This window comes from Etheostoma cragini, chromosome 7, assembly GCF_013103735.1.
Source record: "Etheostoma cragini isolate CJK2018 chromosome 7, CSU_Ecrag_1.0, whole genome shotgun sequence".
Classification (NCBI taxonomy): domain Eukaryota; kingdom Metazoa; phylum Chordata; class Actinopteri; order Perciformes; family Percidae; genus Etheostoma; species Etheostoma cragini.
Genome location: NC_048413.1, coordinates 18,502,451 through 18,510,252, shown reverse-complemented (window position 1 = coordinate 18,510,252; position 7,802 = coordinate 18,502,451). Strand labels below are relative to the sequence as shown.

The 7,802-nt window shown below is 39.6% G+C and overlaps 1 long non-coding RNA gene across 1 annotated transcript in view; it reads right to left on the bottom strand.

The window, feature by feature from the left end:
- Positions 1-6,992: 6,992 nt before the first annotated feature.
- Positions 6,993-7,802, bottom strand: part of LOC117947357 — a 50,323-nt gene continuing 49,513 nt past the window's right edge. The window contains exon 4 of the long non-coding RNA XR_004657219.1: positions 6,993-7,342. This is a non-coding gene — a long non-coding RNA (uncharacterized LOC117947357). The remainder of the gene's footprint in view (positions 7,343-7,802) is intronic.

Below are 7,802 nucleotides of genomic sequence, written 5' to 3'. Positions count from 1 at the left end.
CCTTCACTTGGGGTAAGGACTCATTCCCTACCTGAAGACACCCCATGGGAAAATCAGGGACTTTACTGGGGACTGAATGTGTGTGTGAGCATGTAGGGAGTGTACACTATTAGCCTGGCGCCCTGGAGGAATGACAGAGAAACAGTGCTAGCATTTATTCATGGACAACTTCTCTCCAATAATGAAAGAAAATGAGAAAAAAAAGTCTTAACATCATTTCCAAGGCTCTCTACTCAGCAGAAAAACTGCCTTGGTAGTACATATCAGCTAACCTCTATCAAACACTTGCAAACACAGACACACACGCACACACAATTCATTCTTGACCCCCCACCATCCTCTTAATCCTGTAAATGTTTTTACAACTTGGTCTGTCACTGAGAGCACTGGACATTAAGGTGTTTACATTAGGCTAGCCATACCCGCTAGCGGCACTGAAAGCTGCATTGGTCGTCTATCATAATGAATGTGCTCTCATAAACATACTAATTAGGCTGTGCTTTATTTTTATTTAGTCCACAGATCGTTAAGTTAGTGTAAACCAACATATTAACCTCTGATTAGGTTGGCTGTGCTATGTACTGTGTCATCACTGCGCCACATTTATCATAGCACTGGACATAACATTTGTCATAGGCTCAGTCCCTTGTCGCAGTAATGAACTGCTCATTAATCATGTCAGTATCCCAAATTACTGTTTGGATGCAAAGCAGCTCTGAATTTTGAATTTGTCCTTTTCTTCATTGAAAAAACAAGAATGTTTTTAATGCATGTGTGTGTGTACACGTGTGTTACATGAAGCCAGTTGTGACAGCCATCTTCAGGCCGCTTTATGGTTGTGCGTAGGCTCCACGCAGAGATTTTGCCGTAGCCTACGTAAGTGGCCTGATGTTTATACTTGTGGTGTGTGTGTCGAGCCGGCATATGTGTGCGTGTGTGTGTGTGTGTGTGTGTGTGTGTGTGTGTGTGTGTGTGTGTGTGTGTGTGTGTGTGTGTCTGTGTGGGAAGTGAGAGAGTGGAGGCGATTAGCTTCGGAGCGGCTTGACATCTTCAGCAGGAGAAGGTTGCCCTCTCCTTGATTTAATGTTGTTTATGGAGAAGGAGAACCAGGAAGTCGGGGGAAATGCAACGCTACCAAGCCATGGCCGAAAGACGTGTGTCGCTGCAATGTGTTCTTACATTTTTTGAGAGGTGCGCTTCAGGCTACAGCGTAGGGTCCGACATAGACGCAGAGGGGTCGTCGGAGGTAGGCCATCGATTCTACGCACAACCATAAAACGGCCTTTACTTCACCAAATTTAAACAAGACAACAGCATATTGATCAAAAGAACCCTAGAGGTAGACATAACATTAACAATTACTCTTTGCTGTTTTTAGGAGCAAAATAAAACCTAACTCCAAATGTAACGAAACTGAAATGTACACATCCGTACTGTACAGTATTTATAGTGCACATGCACAGGTCACGGAGTGTTTTGTCCCAATGAACTGGGACAAATCATCATACCTATCAATAAGTGTGTTTTTGCCTAGCAGTATTTGTGTCAGGGCATTAGTTCAAATTTAAAATAATGCAAAAACAGCAGACATGCACACTGTAGTGGAAACTGAAGCAGCAAGAAAGAATAAGGAAGAAAAAAATATCGGGTAGATACTATTCTTTATAAAACTGGACTAAAGGAAATGAGACAATACATGTGAAGTATGTTGGTACTATAAGACTCCAGCTGATTTCCTTACAACAGGAGGCATGACAAGCAGTCCTGAATCCTGGGAGCTGACATACATGGGTTTATAGAGAACTACTAAATCAGTAAAGTATTACAGGATAAGATCTTTTAGACCATGTATATCTCTATCTCCAAATGCTGGACTCACTCAGCATGAAAAAGAGAGTTAAATAAAAACTAAACCACAGAAATGTGTCTATTTTACCTTTGAAGACACTGGATGTGTTTACGTACACATTATACACACTACAGTATATATCAGAGAAAGTAATGCATACTAATGTAATATGTCTGTGTCTTCACAGCAAAGGATGCCTAATGGATAGATTATTAGTGGATTGATTATTGATAAACAAAAGGAGATATAGTGTCTGCCTGACTTGGGAAATATTCTAAGGGGAAATATGCTGTTTTGGACATTGTCCTGAAATGAAAGGCTGTGTGAACAGAGAAGTCTGGATTTAATATAACACACAGAGACTTTGAAAATTCTATTTTAACTACAAACAGTGAAACTGGGTGAGAAATAAGATACAGTGCTACCATGACTGCATTTAGGAGACTTAAATCAGGCGATCAACCCTTTTTTGGGGGGAAATAATAATATTGTCTCCTCAATTTGCACACAATCTATGCCGGCAATATGGAACGAAGTTGACTGAGTGTCTAATGACATTGAATTGATATGGAGAGAGCCACATGCTGTTAGACATTAAACTACAGAAAACTTGAAATCTGTAATTTGCAAATATTTTGGAGTAAGCTGTCTTTCTGACATTTTCTGAAAACATCATCAACAAGCTCACAGGGTGCATACTTTTTAATTATCGGTCGTTCTTAATGCCATAGGCTAATTGTGAACAACTGTGGGTAGCACACAACTGTGTTGTCTACATCAGCTATAAGAAAACTTCCCATTGGGCTTTTTTGACAACCTTTTTGTAGAAAACGAAAAAAAAATAAAACCTGAAATTTACATGCCTTTGATCCAGGATTCAAAAGTCAATAAAATGAATATACCGCCACATGAGATATGGCTCATTACTGCCACTGTTGAAAACACAACCAACACAACCATTTTTTTTTTTTTAGTCATTTCAAGCATTATTATTTTTGCATATAGAAGGAATGCCCCTGACCTACGCTTTGGAATCAGAAAAGCCAGTCCTATGGAACATTAAGGCAGTATTTCATTTTTATTCTGTAAAATCAAATTCAATTGAACAGCCCATTTTGCTAGAATAAATACTGTATAATTTATTATTGTTAGTGGCAAATACTGTGTTAATGTGCTACCTATATGCAGCAGCTCATTGTCTGTCTACTTCCTTATAAACGTCCTACTCTCTGTGTTGCTAATGACTTTGGTTACAGGACAGTGAAGTTGTTTTCACTTTTTCACTCACACATATTCTTACAACAATGTTACAGCAACACCTTTGATGCAAGTAGTTCCCACATTCACATTATCTTTTTACAAAATTTGATTTGCTTACAGTTTGTCTCCAATTTCTGATGTTAGAGTTTGTGAATGCAGTGTTGCTGCCGCAACACAACACCAACAACACAAACAGGCAGAGCGTGTTGTATTCATTTGTTCTTTTGTTTTCCACCCCGTCTCAGACCACAAGCATGACTACTCAGACGTTGCTTCAAGATTTGGAATTGACATCAACTTGGCTCAGGGATTATCATGTCCACTATGTGTGAGGAAGGAATCACCACTGTAAACTGTGTTTCACTTTGTACATGCATGCCTGATAAATTAAACCCAAATTAGTAATTTTGCTGTCCAGTGTTTAATTGGGTTTAGTTGGGCTTAGTTGGGCAAAATGATTCACAGAACAAATCAAATATAGTGCCTAAAGCAGACTGAACACCTAGATTCTAAAATTAGACAAGACAGCCCTGATAAACCTGGTTTGAGCACACCAGGTTTACATCCAGAGTATTGTTGCATCTGTTGTAGTCTCGCTTTGCCAGACCATCCACACGCTGCTGAGCAAAGGAGGGTCTGGCTAGTCCATACAACATTCTGGGATTAGAGAAAAACATGCACTGGTTGATTGGCATTTTGTTAAACTAATCACAATCGTCTTGGGCGGCGCTAAAGTCAGCATGGAGCCGCTGCAAAATAGTTGTGCGAGAGAAAATTCAGCTTGGACAGATAGTCTAGCTAGCTGTCTGGAATTTATCCTGCAGCTTGTGTTGGAGTTTAAAATTTCAACAAAAATAAAGCGGAAGGACAAGGAAATCGGTGAAAAAAAAAGCAATCCTGGCAGTGTAACGTCAAAGATATAGACTACATCTGATGTGACCAGCCTAGACTACAGGTGAACAATGAACTGCTAACATCTACACCTGCTCCACTCCTACTTACAGCAAAATATCCATTAAGCCTCGTGTGATTCCAAGTTCTCGGTTAGTTCCTTATGCTGGCCATGTCTGATGACAGGTGTCAGTGTGCTAGCATTGCTGCTAACGTTAACTGACGCTGGACTAATCCTATTCCTGATTAATGTCCCACTGACTGGCAATATCAAAGAATAGTTGCTGAGTGATAAAGTGCTGACAAACTGAAACCATTAAGTATTTATCTAAGTAGCAGATATTAATGGTGCCAGAGGAAGTGCTGGATCCCACACAATAGTTGCTAGTCTTTATGTGGAGGGTTCTTGTACAAACTAAACCCTGTTCTTTGTTTCATCCTTTAAATCCACAAGCGCTTTAGTTAGTGGTTGAGGTCTGCTTGATCAGTTCCAGGATCTGAACAATCAGAATTTACATCCAAGACAATTTTCTCTGAGTCTGTGTTTATGTGTAAATACCGCACAATGCTGGATAAAAATCACATTTCAACCGTGTTCTCATGATTTACGTGAGCCATTATCAAGTTCACATCTTCCTTCTTCTAAACAATGAAATCCAAAAAATCTATAGAGAGATTATTCTTAATCCAGAGGATGGTTTGGTGATTACAGTAATGACTTGAAATAGCACATAATGGCAGCTGTAGTGGAAGAACATGCAGCAGGAAAAAAGCTTGAGGGTAGAAATCTTTCTGGGGAGAATTATTGCTGACATCACACCACTAATGCTTTTTATGAACATCTTCATTATCCATCAATGGTATTAATTTAGAGTGATCAACTGAAAATAATCGGTGGTAAAAGGCCTTCAGTTTCATCTTCGACAGTTGCGTTCCGTTCCACAACGTACATAAACAGCACTCCCTACTCCCTGTTCAGGAAATGTCGGTAAGGGGAACTTCTATTCAGGACCATAACCAGTTAAAGAAATGGACCAACAGATCCCGTTGTTCTGGACGGAGACCAGTGAATGATATTAAAAGCACTTTTCCGGTGATGCCGTTACTGCGCAGCTTCAAACTAAGCTTGACGATGTAGATGTTACGTGAGCAACGTGACTGAAAGTTTTAAATCTTCTGGTAGCTGTGCCAAGAGAAATCTCAATCACTCCCAATCTTGCAGAGACGGAGAGCGTAGGTATATGTAAGGAGATAACATAGGCACAGGCTAATTATTGCTAACTAAAATGCTAGTTAACATTAGTAATTAAAACAACTTATGTAAATCCAAACTGTTTGCGGGCTTACCCTGTATTACACGGTAATTCCTCTACTGTGCAACAGTAAGTTGCATGGGTATGACACAATTGTTGGCCTATTTTTACAAAAACGTCTGCTACAGAGCCATAACATGAGCTACAAGGTAATGGATCTTTTGTACATTGTCGTGTTTTTTTAGAAATAAACAACAGACAAATAGAGTCTTTAAACGCTTCAGATGTAAAGTTATTTGCTGTCAAAGTGGCGCCAAAATGAATGGCAGTCAATGGGATGCTAAAGGCGGGTGATGGCTTGGTAGCATCAAAGTGGGGCCATAGGGAGCTTTGCTTAGAGAGGAGAGGCCTACCCCCTTGTTCAGGACACCCTTCAACGTCACCAATGTAGATATCACTTCCTCTATGCGTTACCCTGGTGACACCTTGGATACGTTGTTGCTATTGTGGAAACGTTACACTACTGAACCCAAGTATTGAAACAAAAACTGAAACCATTACAAAATATTTTCTGTTGAAATGTGTGTCTCTTGTCAATAAATGGGATGTGATAAATGTACAAGATGTACAGTGTCAAAACACAGTAACCAGAGATGGCAAGAGTACTCACTTCCCGTGCTCAAGTAGAAGTACAGATGCTTTTGTTAAGAAATACTCTGGTAAAAGTACTGATTTAACTTCTTTACTCATGTAAAACTCTTGTTATGAATTGATACTATAAATAAATTGAATGTAAAAGTAACAATGTACAGGCTTGGAAATGTACTTAAAGTATAAAATTAAAAGTAGCCTTGTAAATGACAAAGCTAGTGAGGACTAGATTAGGACTGGATTTAAAGCTGATTCTGGTTTCCAACTTCACCCCAGTTGTGTCTGTTAAAACAGACAGAGACAACGTCTCTCTTTTGATGCTTTATTACAATCAAGCAACAGTACAAACATGGGCATGGGGAGCTTTGCTATGGCTGTGTGTGTGGTAATAAAATAAATAATATTGTAAAGGCTACCATACACAATGCACAGGAATCATATATATGCTAGTAAATAATAACAAAAAACCCACTATTAATTATATTATCTTAATGCAGTGTAACTGTAGCATGTAAATAATGCACCTAAAATACAAACATGAGCAAGGGAGTTCAACAATCGCCATTATATCGAATCAACAGCCAGGTGCTGTTCTCCGACGTGCGCTCGCAATCACACCTGATAGATGACCTCTAGTAAAAAAACTAAAGTAACGAGCCAATTTTTTTAAATGTAAGGAGTAGAAACATTTAAAATTTTTGTCCCTTTTCCAAACTCCACCTTACTACCACTAGTTTACACCGCTTTTTTATATAGAATTATGCCTAACATTTGAGTTAAAAAAGAAATTATGAATTATTTTGACTAATAGTTAGGATCAGAGGAATGTAAAGACAAGTTTAGTCAGGGATGAAAGTCATCAATTGTATTTGCAAAGAGCGTTGTAAGGAATCCAATCCATTTTTGTTGTGGAAATTTGGTTAAAAAGAAACCCATATTTCAGATGTAGACATTTTTTTAAAGGGGTTAAATTTGACCTGAGGACAACAGGAGGGTTAATTGAGTGTGTAGGAAGGAATGCATGCTTTTATGAGTAAATTCATGCACATGTATATACATATTGTCACTTAGTGTAAATCTCAGTGTGTATGTGTGTGTGCGCATAAGCAGGCAACCTCTGGGGCTGACTGAATCTTTGCGTGAGTTTCTATAATTGGCGGCAGAGGGAGAATCTGTGAGCCGCCATCTGCAATTGATTTTTGGTGATAATAAATCAGGTTTCTTTCTCCGCTGGTGTGCTTCCACACAGCTCTCACTCTCTCTCGTCTATGTTTCTCTATGTATTACAAACGCTCTCTCTCTCCCTCTTCTTCTCATTTCCTCAAGCCTCTGGAAACCCAAGGACTAGCTGTGCAGCGCTGCACCAAAACTTTGGAATCAGCCTCACTTTTTGGGTGGCCACACAAGTTGAGTTGTGAAAGCTCCTTCCTGGCCAAAGCTGTAGTGGGAGAAAAGGGAAGGAGTGTAAAAAGGAGAGACCTGCTTCGTGATTATCAGTGAGTGGAGGTGGATGGAGATAAGGAGGTGTGAACAGGCACCAACTGATGGGAGCATAGTCTGACAGAACCAAAAACTGCTTGTGTGGAGCCCAATTTTTGCTGAATGCCTCTATCTCTCTACCATACATGACTGAGTTAATAGTAAAGGTTTGCCACTGTGCCATTTCTCTCCACATCAATTTCCTGTCTAGCCAAAGCCTCGACACCTGCTGACTGCTGTTTTGATTATCCTGTCACTACCCAATGTGAGTCAAGTGAAGATGCGAGTTGTGTGTGCGTCACTTTGCGACAAGAAGCACACAAGACTCTAACGAGAGTCTTCTGTAATGTCCATGCAGTAAAAATTGACCTATTTAACGAAGTTTGTTCACTGCTGGCTACAAGCTGGCAATCAAACAA